At 47.3% G+C, this 22,412-nt stretch overlaps 1 long non-coding RNA gene across 2 annotated transcripts in view; it reads right to left on the bottom strand.

Moving 5' to 3' along the window:
• Positions 1–13,482: 13,482 nt before the first annotated feature.
• LOC102152722 overlaps positions 13,483–22,412 on the bottom strand; it is a 90,470-nt gene continuing 81,540 nt past the window's right edge. Inside the window, exons 5-6 of one of the 2 annotated variants that reach the window (XR_005376792.1) lie at positions 15,563–15,760; positions 13,483–14,891 (exon numbers count right to left, since the gene is read on the bottom strand). This is a non-coding gene — a long non-coding RNA (uncharacterized LOC102152722). The remainder of the gene's footprint in view (positions 14,892–15,562; positions 15,761–22,412) is intronic. The other variant, XR_005376793.1, reaches the window with a different exon arrangement.

Genomic DNA, 22,412 nt, shown 5'->3' on the forward strand with positions numbered 1-22,412 from the left:
TGGCATTCTAGCCTGGCCAGTGCTGCATGGCCCTGCTCTCAGCATTGTGTTGGAAGAGCACAGGGTCATGATCTCAGAAAGGGAGTGTAGCTGTAGGATCATCCAGCCTGGCCCTTCTTCAGTCTCCATCAGTCACTGCCTCCAAGAGCAGCCCATTCCCTCTCTGAACAGTCTTGAAGGAGGTCTTCCCTAGGTTGAACCCTGAGGATCTGTGCTCAGCTAACATCCACAGTTCCTTCCCTCTCCCTATATGATCAGCCCCTCCCTAAATGCTCAGCACTCCATGACCTTCATCACTATAAGCAAGCACACTTCTGCTTATCAGTGTCCCTCTGAAATAACAGTCAGGGCCATTTGCCTGTTTGATCTCCAGTCTCTGCTTTGCCCATTCTTCTCTGTGCCATAGGGGGAAGAATCCTGTAAATTAGTGTCTTGGGAGCTCTTGCTCTTTGGCTTCCAGCTAGGTATAGCTAAGTGGAAGGCCCTGCGGGGAGAGATTGGAGGAGGAGAGAAAGTGAGAAGCCAAGGCATTTCTCCCCATGTCACCTGCTGTAGGTGGTGTCTGAGACAATGGCTGTAGTCCCTTCATGGTTCCAGCCCCACCCTGCTATGGGCCCTCCCACTGTTTCAGGTCCTGTCAGAAGCCCTTCTCTCAGGAGGTTCCAGTTCTGGGATCCTCCAGCCCAAGGTTTAGTTCAGCTAGGTTGCTTCACCCTTTCCTGGTTCCCTTACAGCACTTGTGGCCTTTGTAAATAGCTTCTCCTCATATTGATCCCCTCACTTCCACTAGTTGGCCTGGGTTCTGTTACTTCCATTGGAGGAAACATAGAGCCTCCTGACTTTGAGGGTCTTGTCCCACATTATATATTAATGTGCCTACACCTCACACAAATAGATTTCACGTGTGAAAATACTACACAAGTTGAGTTGCAGTTGACCTGCCAACACACTATTAAATTTTGTAGCTGTTTAATTTTAATTTCAAATAAAGTTTTCTTTTTGGCATTGTATAGCCAACATTTTTTTTTTTTTTCCAGACCTGGAACATTTTTTGCAGCCCTTGGAAAGCTCATGGGCCCTGTGGAGCAAATGGGTCTGATGGTGGTGACTGAAGGGAACAAAGTGTCCCAAACAGCAAAGTGCACTCTAGAGTCACCATCTCCGTGAAAAGCCAAGGAGAAAGAAGCCCAAAGACAAAGGCACTCACCATCAGCACCATTTTGCCCAGTGAGCCTTGCATATCCCATCCAACAAGATAGAGTCTTTGCCTTTGTAGAGGCCTCCAGCTTAGGAGGACCTATGTCTCTGAGATGGATTTTCTCCGTGGGCTGAAGGCAAGAGGGTTGTAAATGTGTCAGTGGAATTCAGGAGTCCCAAGTTGCCCAACCACCATAATAAAGTTAAAAGCAAAACTCTGCTGAGACTTTCATGCAAATAGGGACCTGACAGCCCCTCCTCTGCAAATGGACTTGGCTGCGTTGAGCTGGGCCTTGCTGCTGAGCTGTGTGGCTTGCTCTTGTCGGGGAATGGCCATACCCAGGACAAGAAAATTCTGCTGAGGCCTGCAGGCAGCACTCGAGGCACTGAGCACTGAGTTTTCTCAAAAGGTCCATGGGCAGTTAAATTCCATCTTAGTTTTGCAACCAGCTCTGAGGTGGCTGGGACCATCTTGGCTGTGCCTCAGGTCCATCCTGTCAGGCTCTGTGAGGAACCAGGTCTTAGTAGGCACACAGGGAAGAAGCCAATACAGTGGGCCCAGCAGGACTTGGTGTGGAACGCCCACCAGTGTAACTGGTGGCACCCACCCCTCCTCTGGACCTTGGCTGGTGGCATAGTGGGGATTTGATGCTGTGACACCCAAACACTCCCATCCCCTTTGTGGACAGTGGTGGGGATGGAAACACAAGCCTCTTACTTGGAGATGGACCAGCTGGGAATTGTCCTGAAACGAGAACTAACTTAATACAGTGCATCACGTGAAGAAGGAAGAAGGAAATGAGAAGAAACCAGGAGCACCTGGCTCAGACAGGCCAAGGCTCCAGACTTTCACCATCTGAAGGACATTTAGCCAGAGGGCTTTGTTGAGCAGCTATCAGGTGTCTACCGCTGCAATCGGCACATTGCCTGGGGCTGCTGACCTCATTGATTTTTGAGAACACCTGGTATTGACCTGGGACAGCCCGGTCAATGAAAATGTCTTTGCACAACACGGTTTTGTTTGTACAGTAGGGAGCAGTTGCCCAGGGGCCAAGCCAGGCAAAGTGGTGGATCATGCCAGCACTAGGAGCCAGAGCCAGGCTATGGAAGGGAATCCATACGTGGTATTTATAGGATTTTGCGGGGAGCAAAGACTCCAAGCAGCATGTGTTTGAAAGGAACCTTTAGATAAGCTGTGTGAAAGAAAGGAATGCTCCAGAAGGACATGGAGCAATGGCCTAGTGGCTGGCACCAGTGGTCACTCGGTAAGAATTTGTTGAAGAAATGCTTGAGAAACAATGAAGGGTCTCACAATCGCCTCCCAAGGTGGGTGGGTCTCCTGAAATGAAGGGCTCTCCCTCAGGTCAGTGGACGGTGCCAGCTGGATTCCTGCTACAGATCTTGCCCACCACAGAGCTCAGTCCCTCCTCTAAATCAATGTGGAACAAATATTTACAGAATATCCTATTCATGGAGATCCCACTCTTTGCCATCCCAGATCACTTAGGTCAGGCATGGACCAGACTGAGCTGCATCTAGCCAGCTGCGTGACTTTGAACAAATCACTTATCCTCTCTGGGCTTTAATTTTCCTTATCTGTAAGAGGACGTGCTAAGGCTTGGACTAGAAGCCCTTGCTGAAGCCAGGCAAGCAGCTCTTGCTGAGGACAATGCTTTGGGATCCTAAGAGGCTGAAGGTGGGTAGAATGAAAATAACAATAACCAACATGCACGGAGCATTCACGGCAGCCACTGGACACGCCTTAACCCACGTGATTCTTACAGTGACACCCGCGTTACTCAAACAGCTGCCGAATTTCAGAAGGTTTGTGAACGCCTCCATGGGAGTGTGAGGCGAGCATCCCATCCCCATTTCGCAGGTAAGAGAATTGGAGGCAGGTGGGGAAGGGACAGCGAGGGCCCAGGGCGTAGGCAGGGCCCAGCCTTTGGCAGCGCCGGCCACGTGCCAGCTGTCCCGGAGGGGCTGCGGGTGTGCCTGGCCGCTTGTCCACAGGGCCTGGGCCCGGCTGCTTCCTTCCGGGGAGGGGGGGGCACCCTCAGACCCTGCCTCTGCTGGGAAAGGCCACTTGCTCACGGCCCCTGCCTAACTCTGTTTACCATTAGTCGCAGCCAAATGGAATAAGTGCGCAGTATTGATTAATTGCAATTTTTTTTGGAATACATATTCAGCCTGATGTTTTATCATTAATGCATTAAGAAGCTGAACAAGCAATAAGACCAAATGGACTTCAAAACGTAGCAGAATTTCCATCCAGCACGGTCTGATTTACAGCCATTACCTCCTGGCAGAAGGCAGCTCCCGTTACAGCCCACACCTCGGCTGAAACTTGAGCGCTCTTTGTTCCTAGCCCTTCAGGCTGCGTGCCCCAGGGTGGGCGCTTCCTTGTGCTGGGGGCTCACTTGTAAAGTTGGGAGGCAGGACAGAGGCACGCCTGTGGGAGGCACCGCTGACACTCACCTGGCTATTGGGTGGGGGCTACGGGATGCCCATGCCTCCTGCCCCCCCTTGCAGCAAACCCCAGAGGGAGAGGTGGACCGGAGGGTCACTGACTCCAACCTGCCCTCTGTCACCACCCCAAGCATCTGGTTGACTGGCGTGGCAACCTGTGTGTCCTGACAACTGGGTTGGGGCCAAGTCTGTGTCACTAGCTGACTGGGGGAAACTCGGTTTTTCCTGTCTGAGGACCTCAGTTTTTATTCGCCCTCCCCCTTCCCAGCCTCCCAAACACACACACACACACACACACACACACACACACACACACACTAAAAATAAAAGACTGGACAATTTCTTAGAGCCTTGAAGATCTGGCAGTTTATGACTCTTCCTTCCTCCCTCCCCCTTCCTCCTCTCCCTCTCTTTCTCCTTCTCCTCCCTCCTCTTCCCCTCCCCTTCTTCCAGTTCTTCCCCCCCTTCCCTCTCCTCTCCTTCCACCCCCTTACCCTCCTCCCCTGTCCCCACTCCCCTACCCTCTTCTTTCCAAAACAACTTCATTCTTGCAAAGTCTTGACAAAAACTCTCCAAATGCACAGACAGGGACAGAAATGCCTTTAAAAAACCACCAAGGAGCAAAAATCTCTTTAAAAAGCACTTCTGCAAAGCTCAGATGTCAACAAGGAAAGCTTAGGAATGGCATCAGTAAGAGAGCTGGTGTTTTCCGAAGTTAACCTAAGATACCCTGGAAAGCAGGGAGAGGTTGTGACTCAGGTATGGGGTGAGTCAAACGTGTTGCCCACAGTGTTGACACCCTAGGGTGAGACTTCTATTTCTCTGCCTTTCTTTCCAAAGCTCCAGGGTCAGCCTGGATACCCCCCTGATGAGGGGTCCCCGTCCTGATCTTCACAGGCTCCAAGATGGTAAGCACAGCAACTTCAGACTTCTCCCTGGACCCTGAACCCTCGAGGGCTGCCTTTGTTCTGCAGGGGCCAGTCCCCCAGCCAAAGCCCAGCACAAGGGAAAGGGCTCTTAGACTTGGCCATTCATCCATTTCTTTTAGGGTTGTTTGTGGGATTACTACATGCTGGGTACTTTCTGGTGGCGGGCCCTGTGCTGAGTCCAAAGATGGCATCCAGAGAGGAATAAGGAGCAGCCCTGACCTCAAGAAACTCAACACCTTGCCCAGAAGCCAGGCAAGGATGGTGACTGGCCAGCATGCTGCGGAGTGGTGGAGGTGAGCCCAGGATGTGGAGGGGTCCAGAACAAGAGGGTGCGTAGGCTGGCAGGAAGATTCAGTGAAATTAGAGCTAAATAGGAACTCTCAGTGGGAGTTAGCCAAGCAGGGATTGGGGGCATCCCAGAGGACGTTTCACATGAGCAAAAGCCCAGACGCTTACGAGACCATGGCTGAGTCTGGAGAGCAGGAAGGGAAGGCAGGAATGGTGAGAAATGGTGCTGGACAGATAAGCAAGAGCCAGGCCAGGCCTGCAGCTGTTGGTTTTACGTGGGAAGTGATAGAGGTGAAGGCTCTGTAGCAGGGGAGTGATCTAAGGTGCATGGATGCACGGAAGGGGAGAGATAAGAACCCATGCACTGTGCTGTGCGGTTAGGCTAAGGACATTCTAAATAGGACATTTATTTCAATGCTCCAACCCGTTCCGGGAGCCCACAGAGCCAACTGATTGAGGGCAGTGACTCACAACTCTACTTGGATCCCAATCCCAGAACCATCACTCATTAGTCTGATGATCTGGCTCTTTCAGGGCCAAGTCTCCTCATCCATGATGTGGTGCGTGTGGATTCCCTGAGGCTTTGCAGAAAATACTGGGACTGTGGCAAGTGCTCTGCAAAACCCTACCATGATCGTGGAACCCAGTCTGTAAACAAGGAAACAAGGCCTGTACAGGGGCACCACTGGGGGTTTGAATTCCAGACCTGTGAGCTCCAGAACCCCAGCTCTTTCCTCTCAGCCAACTCCTGACTGACCTGGATGCTCTCATGGGAACCTAGGGCAGATGCTGATGTCTGGAGCTGATGAGTGAAGGTGACAAGGAGGGGGGATGGGGAGGATCCTTCTGGTCCTTTCCAGGTGAACTGTACTGACTTCCAATCTAAGCTTTTGCAATTTCAAGGTAACCTCAGGTCAGAGGCCAAATGCACGGAGTCCTTCTTTGTGCCTCTTCCCCAACATGTCACCTTATGTAATGGAACATCAACTTCCCAAGAAGGCAGAGGCAGGACAGGAAGCCCAGAACCCCACCAGGGTTTTAGGGTTGTTTGTGGGATTACTACATGCTGGGTACTTTCTGGCGGCAGGCCCTGTGCTGAGTCCAAAGATGGCATCCAAAGAGGAATAAGGGGCAGCCCTGACCCCAAGGAGCTCAACACCTTGCCCAGAGCCAGGCAAGGATGGTGACTGGCCAGCATGGAACCCAAGGCCATGCTGGGCAGAGGGATCCAGGTCACCCAGAAAGCCTGTGGTCAGCGTGCCCTTACAACCAGCTTGCACTCGACCTCACTACTTCTCAAGAGGGCTGTATTGACAGGTGTGTCTGAGACAATCTCCCCTGAGATTTCTCCCTATGCATCACGTGGCCCCAGTCTGAGAAGAGCATCTCTTGACTGTCTAGAATGCTCGAGGGGGCCTTAGGAGCCCAGGCCCCTGCAGACAGGAAGATCAGTCTAGCCCTGTTCCCTTCCGAGGGCTCCAGAGGGGAAGTGGGAGGACCCTGTGGGACAGGCAGAAGGCAACGGCTGCCCAAGCACAGCCCAGAGCCCTTTGCTTGCCAGTGCTCTGAGCCCTGGCTACTGGGAGTGTGGTTGCTGCATAGCTGCCCCAGAGGATTGCCTCAGGCTGAACAGGGATCACCTGACCTGGGCACTTTGCCTAACCCATGGACCCTGCAGCTCGCGGGCCTTTCTCCGGTCTGGACGACTTCATGCTCCAGAGCTCCTGGTGGGATGCAGCTCATGCTAGACCGTGGCTGAGGCCACGTCCTGGTTCCCCTCCTTCCCCACTCCTCCTGCTTCCCTGGCTACCCTTCACTGGAGAGTACACCCTCAAGGATTCAATAAATCATATGCTCAAAGATCCAAGTCTCAGGCTCAGTTTTGGGGAACCCACCCTAAGAGACCATCCAAGCCCACCAACTCGCCCAAAACCACCAACATTCCAGCCTCTCCGAATCACCTGCCTTGTTTTTCTTTTTTTTAAAGATCGTATTCATTTATTCATGGGAAATGCAGAGAGAGAGAGAGAGAGACACGCAGAGACACAGGCAGAGGGAGAAGCAGGCTCCATGCAGGGAGCGCGATGTGGGACTCGATCCCAGGACCTCAGGATCAGGCCCTGCGCCAAAGGCAGCACTAAACCACTGAGCTACCCGGGCTTCCCAATCACCTGTCTTGTAATCTGCATTCTTCTTTACACACACACACACACACACTCCCTGCCCTGGGTGCTTTACAAACCCAGTCCCTCTACCTGGAATGCCCTCCCCAACTTCTCAGCTCTAAGTGAAAAGGCTCAGCTTGAAGGTCCCCCTCTCTGTGATTGCTTTCATTGAGTCACCAAGCACTTGGTATCTGCAGCTGCCATACATTCACCGCGGGGTGTGGCCATCAGCTGATGGGGTAGGGGTGGGGTGGGGATCCATTCATACTGAACCATGGACCCCCCAAAACCCTTCACCCCTGCCATGATGCCCAACACCTGTCAGGTCTTCAACCAGTGTTCAATGGCTGCCGTGAATAAGTCCGCAGCGTCTGAGTCTGCCCCTGGAATCTGTCTATCCCCTGTGCACCTGTCTGGCCTGCTCCTGTCCAATCCACCCTGTGGTGCCTGAAACTGTCTCCTTAGAACCCATCAGGTCACCTCTCCTGTGGACTACAACCATGAAAGAGACTTGGAAAAAAACTGAGGCTCATGGGGTAGTGTGGTTGGTTGCAGGCCACATAGCCAGCAGAAAGGAGAAACAGAGCTCTAGGTCCCAGGATTCCTGTCAGTCGTCCCAGTTTGGATCACTGAAAGTGAGGGGGTAGGGGGTGTGTGGTTCTGTTGGAATCCAGGAGAGACCAAATGTTAGTGTGAATCTGATGGCAGGAAGTAGACACAGTTACTCCTCACGCAGTGTCTATAGGCAGCGCAGAGCCTCATTAGAGGAGGCCTGCTTCCCTTTCAGAGGAGGGAGCCTCATTCAGGGCCAGAGAGGAGACAGAATTCATCCCAGATGGTTCAAACAAATAGACTTCAGTGAAGGGAATAGTTCCTCAGGGGAGGGCAGGGTTAAGGGAACAAATAGGGATGTTGAACAATGCAGACAGGTGACATTAGGAAGCTGCTCCCATTCCCAGGTGCCAAACCAGGGGGAAGGTGAACAGAGCCCCATGTGGGGCATTGGAGAAGAGAGGGAAGCAGGGGGGAAACACCCAAGTGCTCCCCTTACACCCCATCTCCTGCCAGGGTCTCCCACTGACCAAATCCAAGCAGAAGCCAGAGGGCAAGAGAGCCTGGAGCCTCATAGGAAACAGAACAGAGCCAAGAAGGGCAGGGCCAAGAAGGAGCCAGGGGTAGGGAAACAAATGGAGAACAATCGACAGAGACAGTGCCTTCCTCCAATGAACCAGCAGCCGGTGGCACCTGGGACAAGGCAGTGATGGGTGTGCAAGGCAGGTTCATGGCCATCCTAGCTTCTTAGTTTATTATTCATCCTCCCACTGTGTTCCCAGAGGTCACTGAAAGCTGTCCCAGTACGGCCACCACCACTTCTTGGTCACAGGGTCCAGCAGGTAATGGAAACCTGAAGAGACACCTCAGCAGGCCCCTGCCAGGGTATGTAGGAACACATCCTCTGCCAGCCACTGACGCAAGTTTCCAACCTCTGCCAGAGACTGTACTGCTTCCAGAACAAAGGGAGGAGTCTCTGCAGCCTAGTTAAGGTTGTCTGGTGACCCTTCCCCTCCTCAGCCCAATGGACAGTCCCAAGCAAGGCAAAACAACACCCCAGCACTTCTGCCCCAACGCCTGAGTCTCCCTGGCCCAGCATTCAAGATGGCACAGCAAGGGGACTTACAGGGACACTCCTGGACTTTGTGGGATTTGGCTCAATTTCTAGGAATGGGGGACCCTGGAAGAACTCATACATTTATGGTTGGTGGAAGCATGAGCTGGTTTATAAAGGAGAGCCAGCTGATAAGCCAAGGGCATTTAACTACTAGGTAATCCTCCAGTGAACAATAGGAGGCTGGAATGAGGGGGACAGACGTTGGATAGAATCTCCAGGTCGCTGGGAAGGAACATGGTGGATTGTTAGCATGGCTTTGAGAGGCACATGTTCTCTGTCCCTCCCTCGTATTAATATATGCCCTCCCCCAAGACAGCCTAACAAATGTCTCCAAGTCTGGGAAGGATAATGTCATAAAATCAGAGCATATACAAATTCAGATATGTAAATTCCATTGTTTTCAGGTCCTGTATTGCAAAATGTTTGCAAAGAGAGAGAGAGTCTATAAACTGGAAAGGGGCTAGAGACTGGTGGGCATGTGAGGATGGGAATCCCCCAGTCCTCTGGAGGGAAGACTTTGAGGAGCCCAGGGAGGGGTGTCCCACTCACAAGGTCGGGAGGCCCCTAGGCAGGCCCCAACAGCCCAGCAGGCTTGTTCATCGGACGTCTCAGCAGGGACCAGCGTGAGCAAAGATGAATGCTGTGCTTTCATTTAAGACCAGGATCTTGGCATGGCTTTGTGGGAGGGAATAGTTTCCCTTCAATTCCATGGGAGTACAAAGTCTAGTTTCATTTTTGTCTTAAAAAGAAGAAGTGAGATGTTTCTTGCATAGCTGTGGTGGCAGATATAAAAGCACTGCACGTTGATTGATACTACTTGCTCTGGGCCCTGAAAACAGCACTGAGCGATGGGCTCAAAACCCCATGGAATCAGATGGCTCTGCATCCATTTCTCAGTGTCCCACTTACCAGCTGGGTGTTCTTGGATAACTTATATTAGTTAACTCAGAAATTTCAAAACTAGGCAACAGAAAGCCTTTCCAAGGGGGTACATTGGCATGGCTAGCGTGATAGGTCAGAAACATGCCCCAGGTCTGGCCCCGTCCTCCAGCCCATTTCCATACTCCTTCAGTCTGGGCCTTGTGACTTGCTTTGGGCAACATGGTGGCAGTGAACTCTGGCCCACAGCAGGACACCTGGTGCAGGAGAAGAGAGATGGGGGCTCTCTCCACCTCTCTGCCTGCCCTAGCTGCCCCTCCCCAAGCCCCAGCTTTCATGACACTCGGAAGACTCCTCCCTGTCTGGCCCATAGCCTGGAAGGTGGTGTCTCAGGCAGCGTTCCCTGGAAGCAGAGGGAGAGATGGGGATGTGTGCAAATGAGCTTTATTAGCAAGTGTTCCCTGGAAAGTCTAGAAGGGGAGGGCAAATGGGGCCAGGAAGGGAAGGGAGCCCAACAGAAGTGTGCAGGCTGAGAGGCTGGGTGTACAGTCACACCTGGGGTGTCCCCATCACAGACAAGGTGCTGGAACCCTCTCAGTCCCCCGTCAGTCCTCGGTCAGGAGTGGCCACATCTAGTTCTCCCCGCGCACTGGCAAAGCTGAGGGTCAGGAGCAGCCCTCTGGCAGAGACACGGGAGCCAGCTGCAGGGCTGAACTCGCTGGAATCCCAGCACATAAGGACACCCCACCTCCACCTTCTGTTCTCCAAGTCTTAGCATTCACAAAGGTAAGTGGTAAGCACGGCTTTAGTTTCTCTGGAATAAGGCAGCCTAGCACAAAAAAGCTGAAGGAATGGCCTTCTTGGAGCAGCGTCATCGTTCTGCACTAGAAAAAGCCCAGGAGAGGCGATATGAAGTGTTCTGTTGCCTTCTAGACGTGGGGGATGGGGCCTAAGGAGATGGAGGAAAAACTTAAGACCTTGAAGTTATCCTGCCACAAATGTGTGTTGAATTGAACTGACCTATTAGCGTACGGGCCCTGGTTCCAGCTCTTCCATGTTCTAGCTGTGTGACCTTGGACAGGATCTTTAACCTCTCTGTGCCACTGTTGTATGATCTGTAAAATGCGGATGGCCATAACAATGACAATAACAAACACCACCACCTCATAGGGTAGTTGTGGTGAGTTAACGTCTGCAGAGCACTTAAGACCCTGCTCTGCACGGGATAAGCGGTCAGCCCTGGGTGTATTTTAACTGTTGTCGGTATTAATCATTAAAATAAATACTCCTTTAATTTGGAATCTGGGTGTTATCAATAGCTTTCCTCTTCTTTAGGTTGGTTCTGGATGGGCAGACAAAACTTCCTGCCTCAAACAAATGCAAGTCTGTACCATTTTCCTTGAATTGGTAAGGAAGAGACATCACAGAGGCAGATTTCTGCACAGGCCTTTTGGGGTGACCTCCAGGTTGAGCTGAAGTGTTGAAGGTGAGCCTGGGTGCCCAGCAGGAAGGACGTGCGCTTTCTTACTACTTGCTATGTCAATGCCGAAACATGGCAAACCGGGGTGGAGGAGGGGTCCCGGTGAGTGTGGCCACCCCCTCCCACCCTGGACTGTGCCAGCCGTGCCCACTCAGCATATTCCGCTTCTCTGCACGAAGCTGCAGAGCTGAGGTGGTTTCTGCAGAGTGGCAGTGAATAGAGAGGTTAGCAGTGTTTATTGATTTAGTAATTCGCACGCACTTTTCCAGCCAGATTCTCTTCCCGGAGACTCCGACAGCAGCAGCCAGCTGCTAATGCAATGCAGGGCTGCGGGAAGGAGATTGGCTGGGGGGCTAGGGGAGGCTACCTGGGGGCAGAAGAGGTAAGGGAGGCTTCCCCACAGGCCGCAGGCAGGCGAGCAGGGAGCGCGGGTCCACATGCTTCAGGAAGCCTACTGAGCATCTCTGCAAGGTGCTCCCCAAATTCCCCTTCAGACATGATGGCTTTATTGCCCTGTCCCCAGGAGTGCTGTCTGGAGGTGCCCTCAGATGTCAGCCCTCCCAGGGATGCCTCTGATGAAGGAAACTGCCCCATTCCAGGTCATGCCGCTAGTAAGGGACAGTCACAACTAGTCACTGAGCAACACCAGTATTCATCTCCCCCCAATGCAGAACACTCTTCAGGGCTACCCCCACTCCAGAGCCCCACGGAGTGGAGTCAGCAGGAAACTGCTCCCACTGCCCAGCTTCCTGCTGCTCCATCCACAAGGGTCAGTCCCAGGTGCTCACCCTAATGACAGCCTGCAAGCTAACCCTGGCCTCGGCTGTGCTTCCAGTGAGTCTTCCACTGAGCTGCCACAGAGCTGCCAGTAGAGTACAGCTCTCTGACTTCTGTATCAAGGCCCATTTCTGCTGGTGATTTTCATTCCAAGTGCTGTTGGGAGGTTAAGGAGATCAGCCCTACCTGGCAGGGCCTTAGCCAGGCAAAGGTCGCCCAAGATGGACAAACTTCTTCATCAACCTCATGCCCCCCTCTAGGGCATGTCTCTGTTTTCTGGCCTTCAGGAGCCGCAGAACTTTCCTGGTCCAAGGTTCCTCCCATTAGGGGAGAAATCTCTGGACAAACTGCTTGTTCCAGAAGCTGCCTAGGTGTTGCAGCTCCTGGTGATACTGGGCCAGAGAGTTTATGGTGCCGAGCCAAGGGAATCAGTTCTGGGACAGAATGGCAGACACCAGGCACAGGTCCTGGGAGGTGGAGAAGGCACACTGGACTGGGATTCCCATCTCCTGATCACACATATGTCCTAGCCTTTCCTTCTCCATTCCTTTCCTCACTGTCATATTTAAGTCACAAACTCGCCCAAGGATAAACGACTACCATGTGTTAGGCAATACACAAGGCATTGTGTATTGGAATGGAAGGAGTAAGACCAGCAAGATCTGCTGGTCTCATGGCCTTGGGGAGACATCTATCCATCCATCCACCCATCCATCCGCTCAGTGATTACTTAAAAAACACATGCTGGGTACCATTACTTTAGATAGATAAGGTGGATAGATGATGATGATAGCTGGATCGATCGATCATCGCTACTGAGTTTTCTCTTTTTTTCCCACTGCACCCCACTGAGGGTCTATGCCCTCAGGACCTCTTCCCAAGGCCCAGTGAATGGTAGTGACCATCACTGCTATAAATGTGGAGACAGGAGAGATGATTGTGAGGTGGGTTTTATAGCAGAAGCCTTATAGGTGTAGCAGCCCCTTAGCCTGACCTCGAAAGATTCATGAGCTTGGGGTTGGCCCACAATGTAGTACCCAGACCGTCTGTCCTGCCTAACTGTGGGACTAGAAGCAGATAACAATATGTTAAGGGTCGGAGGAGAAACTTGCCTAATCAGGGTTCCCTTAGAAAAAGAGCCTCTTCTCTCCACAGGCCAGCTAGTGGAGGACTCATTCATTTGCCTCCTTGCTTGCTTGACTACTGTGTGAAGGGCTTCCTGGGTACAAAGCACCTTTGGCCAAGCATGACTGGCTCTCTGAGCCCAGCTCCCAAGCTGGTACTCTGCTTTCAAGACTCAGATTCCCTGAAGAGTCAGTGCATGCAGGTGCTTCTGAAAGTCCCCAGAAGGGGTCTCAGTCGGGGCTCATACGCAGCTGCCCTGCAGTCTGCAATAACCCTCCCAACCTGCCACGCACTGCTGCGCACCACAGGGTCTGCTGGCCTCCCTTGCCTCCTGATGCCCACCATCCCTGCCTCCACTCCTGGCTCCCATTTCTGGATCAGGTTAGGGCCCGTAAGAAACCCCCAGGAATTTGAACAGAGAGAATTTAATTCTTAACATTTAAGAATGTTTTGTGATTTAATGGAAATCTTTATTTTCTCCCAATAATAACTTTTATTGAGTCATAATTGACATACAACACTGTATTGAAGTGTTCGCTGAAGTTGAGAAGGTAAAGAGGACTCTAAGGTACCACAGCAGCCACCTCCCCTTGGGCTGGGGGCACTGAGGAAAGATATTGGAATTACTGAAATGATTAGAAGCTTGGAAAGGGGGACCTGTCAGTGCTGGGACCCACAAATCTAGGTGTGAGGTGGAGGAGGCAGCCGGCTGGCACTGGTGTCTCAGCTCAGAGGATACCCCGGGGCTGAGGCAGGGCTGCCAGATGGCTTGTGCAGTGTCTCTGGCCAGAGAGCGGACAATGCAGCCAATTCTGCAGAATGGACACTGGAAAAAATGCAATGCGGATTGAGTGGCTGCTTTGGGAAGGAGCTGCCGCCGCCCCGGAGAAGCTCTGCACGGTGCTCCCAGGAGCAGAAGGCAGAGGGAGAGGAGCCGCTTCCACCTCCAGCCGTTCGGCCTCTCGAGCGCCCCCTGGCGGCCAGCCTGTCAGGCACGCTGGCAAAGGAGGCCTGCGGGGCCCAGGTCACCGGGCGCGGCTTCATGCCTGCCGCCCAGGTGCAGGCTCACGACCGCACCACGCAGGATTCCCCAGGGGACAGCCCAGAGAGATCTGTGATGGTGGGAGGAATGGCTTCTCCTTTTCCTGTGCCAAGGGCTGCTGGGTGAGTCTTATCTTTCACTGCTTTGAGTAGGACTCAAATGCAGGCCAGGGAAGACAGGTTTGAGGGCAGATGCAAAGGAGACACAGCAGGGGGAATGCAGAATTCATACTTTGGCTCAGAGACAGGCCATGCAACAGGGATAAACGTAACAAAACGAGAAAGCCTGCTAGAGAGAAATCACCCTCTGAGGCAAATTAATTTCTGAAGGAACTTCTACCAGTTGGCAAAACCCTTGGGAATCCCAGGGATAAACACTGCTTGAGGCCACGGTGGGCCCCTTGGAGCCACAAGGACACTGCAAGGCAGGCAGGCAAGGCCCGTGCTTCCCACTCGGAGCCAAAGACACTGAGGCTTAAAGGAATCAGCCAGTCAGACAAGGGGTGGGGTGAACTAAACTCCTGAACTCTCAACATAATAGTTACTTGATCAGCTGGTCCTGGCAAAGAGGGACGGGAAGCCCACAGGGTTTCAGGGCCCTTACAACTTTAGGCTGGCCACACCCCTGCAGAAAAATCAGACTCTGGCTAGGGCAGGCTCTCATTCTTCCAGCCCCAGGCGGGGAACCTGAGGGCTTGGACAGGCTGGGTCCCATAAGTGCAGCTAATTGCTCTGATTGCAACTCCAGGGCAGAGTGTTTCTGGAACTGCAGAACTCTGACGGAAGAGGAAATACCAGTGGAACATTTGTGATGAATAATTCAGCAAGCTGAAATGGGAAATGAGAAAGCTTTCTCTCCATTACAGTCGAGTCTGGAACAAAAGAAAAAGAAATAGGAAAACAGTAACAGCAGCAAAGCTTAGCATTCTGGTCTCCCTGCAGTAAAGCCTTTTCTCTGCATAACCATGCAGGTCTGTATGCCAGAGTTTGCTCTCCACAGTCCATAGAACTCCAGTTGAGATAGGAGAACAATTGGGCCACCTGGGATTGAGGGTAAATTTGATCTCATCACTGCCACCTTCCCTTTCAAGCACTATTCTACAAATATCAATTGGGCAACTCCCAAAAGCCTAGCACTGTGCTGAGTGTTAAAGATTCTGTGGTGAAGAAAATAGTTGTTCTTTAGGCAAGGAGTGTTGGGAGGGGAAGAGGGAGGTTTTCAGATATTAGATTAAAAGACACAGCAAGGACAGCCCGGGTGGCTCAGCAGTTTAGTGCCACCATCAGCCCAGGATATGATCCTGGAGACCTGGGATCAAGTCCCACGTTGGGCTCCCTGCATGGAGCCTGCTTCTCCCTCTGCCTGTGTCTCTGCCTCTCTCTGTGTGTGACTATCATAAATAAAAAAATAAAAAAAAAAAGAAACTGCCCAAGGATAATTGGGATCATGGAAAGACTAGATGTCTACTATGAAAAAACACAGGGAAAACTTGGCTTTTGTGCAGGTAAAATGGCAGGCAGAAGAGAAGGCAGGGAGCCCTACCTTGTCCCCTCTTCCTGCTTTCATGACACCCATCAATACTTCCCAACAGCTGAGTCTCTGCAGAAGTCAGAAAGCAAGGTAGTCCAGAAAATGCAGTCTACAGGAGTCAATCAGGCCCCACAGGCACAAAATGAGCTGGGTAAGAATAGGGAGCTCAATTTGAGATCAAATAGGCCAGGAAAAGCCAGAACTCAGTCTCTGATGGAAAAGAACAGATGAGGGGAAAGGAGAGAAAATGTGTGAGAAATATCAGTGAGGGTGACAAAACATGAGAGACTCCTAACTCTGGGAAATGAACTCTGGTGGAAAGGGAGGTGGGCGGGGGGTTGGGGTGACTGGGTGATGGGCACTGAGAGGGGCACTTGATGGGATGAGCACTGGGTGTTATGCTATATGTTGGCATATCGAACTCCAATAAAAAATATATAAATAAATAAATACATACATACATACATACATACATACATACATACAGACATATTGGGGGGGATTAAAAGGATAGTGTTATTAAACTGGATGATCATGGGAAGCCTTTTTGAGGCTTTATGTTAGGTTGAAACATAAAACATTAGAGGATGCTACCCTAAGCAACAAGAGGTGGTCAGGAAAGAAAGAACTTTCTAGGCATATGCAAAGGCACTGAGGCCAGCCTGTACATAGAATGAGGGGAAGAGTGTGGGGCCAATTGAAGGTAGAGATGTGATTGGGACAGATGATACTAAGATGTTGTTTGGGGTTTCAGAGAAGGAAAAATTCACAGCCAATTGCCTTCAATAGAAAAAAAGGTTTAAAAAAGGATTTTTTAAAAAAAAACTCACATAGTATCTGTTTACTTTTAGACAAAGCAAAAACTAAAAATTTTCCAACTGTTGCAAGAATATGGGAACAGATTTCCTCTGTGAAGAAGCTAATGCTTCTTGTATCCATGGCAGTTCCTCCTGAACAGATAAAACTATGCCTTGATAGACTCTGTGAAGAAATATTTAATATAGTAGATTGACTTTTCCTGAATCTGTTTTTTCCAAATTCCCCTCGGTGATTATCTACAGAAATCCATAACAGTTCTTCACTCCACTTTGCCTCCGCCACCAACATGACTTGTTTCCATCTCCTTCTCTCACCCCCTATGGGACCTTATCAGACTTATTTAAATGCCTGTGAAAGTGTGACTTATTTTAAATGCATTCTGAACCACACTTCTATGCACAGTTAATCTTGTTTTGTGCTTCTTGTGAATACATTTTCAACTGTCTTAAATTTTAATGAAATAGAATTCTTAGAAATAGATTATTCCATAAACTGCAAACTTCCATGGTGCCTAGTACAATGTCAGGAAAGCATGAATGTATGCAATTTTTATGAGTAATAATTCAGTAAATTGATGTTTTGTTAATTTTTTATTCAAAAATTGTAACTGTGTGGAGCTAGAATTATGTTAATTGATACAGGTATTAAGAAGATATTAGGAAGTTCTATTTTTGGCCATAATGGAGTAACTGGGATAAGACTTATCTTCTCACTGTTAAGAACTACAAAACTGAACAAAATATACACAGCAACAGTTTTCAGACATTAGGCAACACTACTACTCTTTGATAAAAAGATCAAATAAGAGGAGTCTACTATAACCCTGGCTTTCTGTCTGAAGGTACTTTCTGCATGGAAGGTAGTCCAAGCAGAGCATTGCTCTTTCTGAGTTGAAGAGGCAGAGGTTGTCATTCAGAAAAAAAAAAACAAAAAAACAAAAAAAAAACATGAAGGAGCTGCATTTTTGAGGCATAGTACTGGAGAAGGAAAAGCTGCTTAAGTAAATAGCTCCAGAAGAGTACACAGGGATCCCCTGAGTCTGTTGCTGATTAGTAAATCACATAAGCATAGATTGAAGATCCACGAAGCTAAGAAAAATCAGGCAGCTGTAAGCAAAACAATTCACAGATCTCACATAAGGCTGAGAGGAAATCAAATCTCATCAAATGGAATGGAGGCTTCTCAAACTCTCAGACCTTTGATGGAGACCTAGGTGAGTCACATCTTAGCAATGGTGGTTAAATTAGTCTTAGAATCAAACCTACTTAGGACCATTCTAAGAAAATTTAAAAGCTTGAAACAAACCTCAGAAGGATCAAACTTACTTGCCAGTAACTTAGCTGCCTGCCATAAAAAAAGTCCAACACCCTTTAAAAGTACACAAAACCCATCACCCACCAATATAAAGTTCACAATGTATAGCATCCTGTCAAAACTTACAAGATATACATATGAAGAAACAAGACATGATGACCCAAAGCCTGAAAAAAAAAAAATCAGACAGTTGAAACAGGTATGAGGAATTAACAGACAGAGATGCTGGAATTAACAAACCAGATCTTTAAAATAACCATCATAAATATTTTCAAAGGTCAAAGGAAGACAGAAAGGCAATAAACATAGAAATAGAAGATATAAAAATTAATCATACAAAACTTGTAGATATCAAAAATAAAATATCTAAAATGAAAAATTCACCAGAAAGGATTAGTAGATTAGATACTGAAGAAAGATGTTATCTGATCCTAAAGACATAGGGATGGAAACCATCCAAGATGAAGCACAAAGGAAAAAAAGGCTTAAAAAAAATAGAACTGTGGCTTCTGGGACAATATCAAACAATCTAATGTATGTGTATGGGGGTCCCAGAAAGAGATGGGGCAAAAAGAAAAAATATTTGAAGAAACAACAAAAATTTTCTAAATTTGATTAATATTATAAATTGATAGATCCGCAAAGTTCAATAAATGCCAAGCAGGATAAATACAAAGAAAATCATGTCAAGATGCATTATATTCAAATTTCTGAAAACTCATGATTAAAAGAAAAAACTTAAAAGCAAGAAAAGAAAAAAATTTGCATTACATATAGAAGAACAAAGCTATGAATCTCATAAACTTCTGTTCAGAAGCCATGCAAACCAAAAAACAAAGTGACCTCTTTAAAGTGCTGAGAGGAAAAAAATCCATCAACCTAGAATTTTATGACCCTCCAATCTTTCAAAAATTAATGCAAAATAGACTTTTTCAGACAACAAAAACAAAGAAGATAATTTGTCACCAGCAAACTTGTGTTACAAAAATATGTTGAGTATAGCTTTTCAGGCAGAGATAAATTACATGAGATAAAAATTTGAATCTACCCAAAGGAAGAGAGAGTGCTAGAAACAGGAAATAGGCGGATAAATATAAAGGGTAGTTTCTTCTCATTTTTATCAACCATATAAAGGAAAATTGCTAATAATGTATTATGTGCTTTATAGCATAGGTGGAAGCAAGGTAGATGACAATAATATGAAGGATAGGTAGAAAAAGTAGAGGCATGCTGTGTTAAATTTCTTATATTTCTCGTGAGATAATATATAATATTTGAAGATACACTAGAATAGTCAAAGTTATATTCTATACACTTGAACAACCAAAAAAACCAAAACCAAATAGGGATAACTAATAAGCCAAAGTGAAGTATAATAGAACATAAAAAAAAAAAATAATCCAAAAGAAAGCTGAAAAAGAGAAAAAAATGGAATAAGCAACAGATGGGACAGATGAAATTCAACAGCAAGATGGTAGCTTAAATCCAACTATATAAATAATTACATTGAGTGTAAATTATCTAAGCACTCCAAATAAAAGGTAGAAATTATTTGACTGGAAATTAAAAAGCAAGGCTCAACTAGGTGTTTCAAAAAAAAAAAAAAACTCTTTAAAAATCCATACACAGGGATCCCTGGGTGGTGCAGCGGTTTAGCGCCTGCCTTTGGCCCAGGGCGCGATCCTGGAGACCCGGGATCGAATCCCACATCGGGCTCCCGGTGCATGGAGCCTGCTTCTCCCTCTGCCTGTGTCTCTGCCTCTCTCTCTCTGTGACTATCATAAATAAATGAAAATTAAAAAAAAAATTTTTTTAAATCCATACACAGATTAAAAGTTCTAGTATAGAAAATGTACTGGTCAGATATTCATAGTAAAGAAGCTAGTGTAGCTAAATTATTATCAAAGTGGTACTACTAATTACTATTAGGGATAAATAGGGAGGTTGCATAGTTACAACACGATTAAATCATCAACAAAATATGAGTCCTAAATGTCTATCCACCCAATAAATAGAGCTTCAAATATTTATTTACATCAAAACCCAAAAGGAGAAATAGACAAATCCACAGTTACCCACGGGTTACTTCAACACTCCTGTCTCAGCTGTCAGAGAACCCACAGGGCCAGAGAAGCCTGGAAGCAAGTTGCAAACTGACTTGGCTCAACTGACATTTGTAGGATACACCAACCAACACAGCAGAATACTCCTTTCAGGTGCAGATACAATATTTTCCAAGATAGATCATATTCTGGACCATAAAGCAAATCTCAATAAATATAAAAGGATTTAATTAACACGGATTATATTTTCTAATCAGTTTGAATAAACTAGAAATTAACAATAGCTATCTGGGAAATCTCCAAGTATGTGGGAATTAAACAACACAATTCGAAATTGCCCATTAGTTAAAGAAACCACAAGAAAAATTAGAAATAGAACATTTACTAGGATTTGAGATGGCAGTAGAATCAGTGAGCCCGAAGAGAGATCAACAATCACACAGGGAGAGGTTTTCTTTCTTCTCCATCTAGATATTGTCATAACAGAATGATGGTCAGAACGATGCAGCCATCTTGCCAGCAGCCAGATGATGGAGCCAACCCTCCAGGATGGCAGAACCAAGAACCAGAAAGAACCCAAGTCCTGAGTAACATAGCTGAACTGCTGAATCAACTAACCCTTGAACCCACCCTGTTTCTGGACCTCCAGCTCTGTAAGAGGCGGCGTTTCCTTAATGCTTCTAAGCCATTTGAACTAGATTTTCTATCTCTTGCAGCTGAAAGAATCTGATACATCCTTTGTGCCAATATGGTGGGGTTGAACATAATTAAAGGAATTAAGATTTTGTAACAGGAGGACATATTTTGTTTATAGAAAACTTCCTTACTATCTCTGTTTTCCTCTTTGATGGGGATGGGGTGGGGGAAGGCTGCTCAAATACCTCAAATGGCAGAATGTCAAAATTAGAAAGGTTCCTCTCTGTTTTTTTATCTTCCCAAGCCACATTGGATTTCTACCATCCTCCTACCACCCACTGTATTTCATCACTATATTCTGTTCTCTTGACAGAGCTTATTGCCATCTGAAATCACCTTCTTTTTTTATTTTTTATTTTTTTTTTGAAATCACCTTTTAAATTGCCCTCTTGTTGGTTATTTAACTTTCTCTGTTGTAACATGAACTCCCTGAGAATCAGGAACTTGTCTGTTGTGGTGGAGATTTCTGGGTCATATATCTCTCTGTTGCCCTTATAAACAGAATCTTATAATGACAGGTATGGCAACACATCTAGCTTGCAAAGCCACATTTCTCAGCCTGCCTTGTTGATAGAAGCAGCCAATTAGATAATGGAAATAATTGTGTGGGCTTCTTGGAAAGCTCTTAGCAGAAAGGGGCTCCCTTTTCCTTCTTCCTGCCTGACATATGATATGATGGCTGGAGTTACATTAACTATTCTGGAACAATGAGATGACCTTGATGGTAAAATAGCATATGAATAACATACCAGAGAAATAGAAAAATCCCGTGTCCCTGGTGACTACAGAGCCACCATAACAGCTCTGATCTGGGAATCTCTGGACTTGCTTCTGTGACATAAATAAATCCCCAATCTTATTTAAGTTGCTATTCTTTGGGTTTTCTATTACATGAAGCCAATTCTAATCTTCATTGATAAACTTTATCCTCTTCATAGGTGTACCTCCAGAGCTTATGACAGCTGGCCCGTCATAGCTACTTAATATTTGTTGAGCAAAAGAATGAGATCCACCTCCCAAGATAACGGGCACTGGATGCAGATAAAGGAAAAATATTCGCCCTTGTCATGTAGCTGGTAAGGGGCAGACATGGGATCACGTTCATTGCCTGTATTGCCCTCCCTCCTATGTCTCCCTGGATGTGGCAGAAGGAAACCACCCTCTGTGCCGCAGAGCACTTTAAGGTTCCAGTTTCCTCAAATTTCACAAAAGGAAGTCAAGAAACACGTTATTAATAACAAGTAAATTAATAACTGTGCCTGTATATTGTGAAATCATATAAGGTAAAAAAATGAAAAATAATTGTGTAATTAACACAAATCCAGTGGTGTGTGGTGCAGAGGGAAGTTAGAACTACGAATGTGTAATTATTCATATTTCGCATTGAGAAATAAGTAGACATCACCTCAAATGGATACCATAAAAATAATTTTTAGTTGTTATATACAACTTTAGGGTATTTTTTATAGTAGCGTTATAAAACTTTTTCAAAATAGATGAAATCTGAACATCCCAAATTATTAGAAGGAAAGAACACACACATTTGCATGCATACACACACACAAGCAAAACAAAGAGGATAGAAGCAATTTAGTGAATGATTAAAAATAGAGAGCATGACACAGAATGATATGTCCAAACTCCTTTGTCAAAAAAAATATTATGCACAGAGCATATGTTCATTTATAACAAGATACAATACTTTCAAAGAGATTGAAAAGCAAGACTTAAATATGTGCTGTATATAAGAAATAAAAACAATAGAAAATACCAATGGAACAAATAGTTGATTCTTTGAAAAAACTTCTGGCAAGACTGACAAAAAGGAAAGAACACACAAATCACCAACATGGGGAAAAGAACAAAACTTGTCACCACAGATTCTGCAGGCATGAAAAGGAGAATAAGGGAATATTATAAACTTCTGCTCACAAATTTGACAACTTAGGATAAGTGAATCAATTCCTTGG

The sequence above is a fragment of the Canis lupus genome, chromosome 23 (assembly GCF_011100685.1).
Source record: "Canis lupus familiaris isolate Mischka breed German Shepherd chromosome 23, alternate assembly UU_Cfam_GSD_1.0, whole genome shotgun sequence".
NCBI lineage: Eukaryota > Metazoa > Chordata > Mammalia > Carnivora > Canidae > Canis > Canis lupus.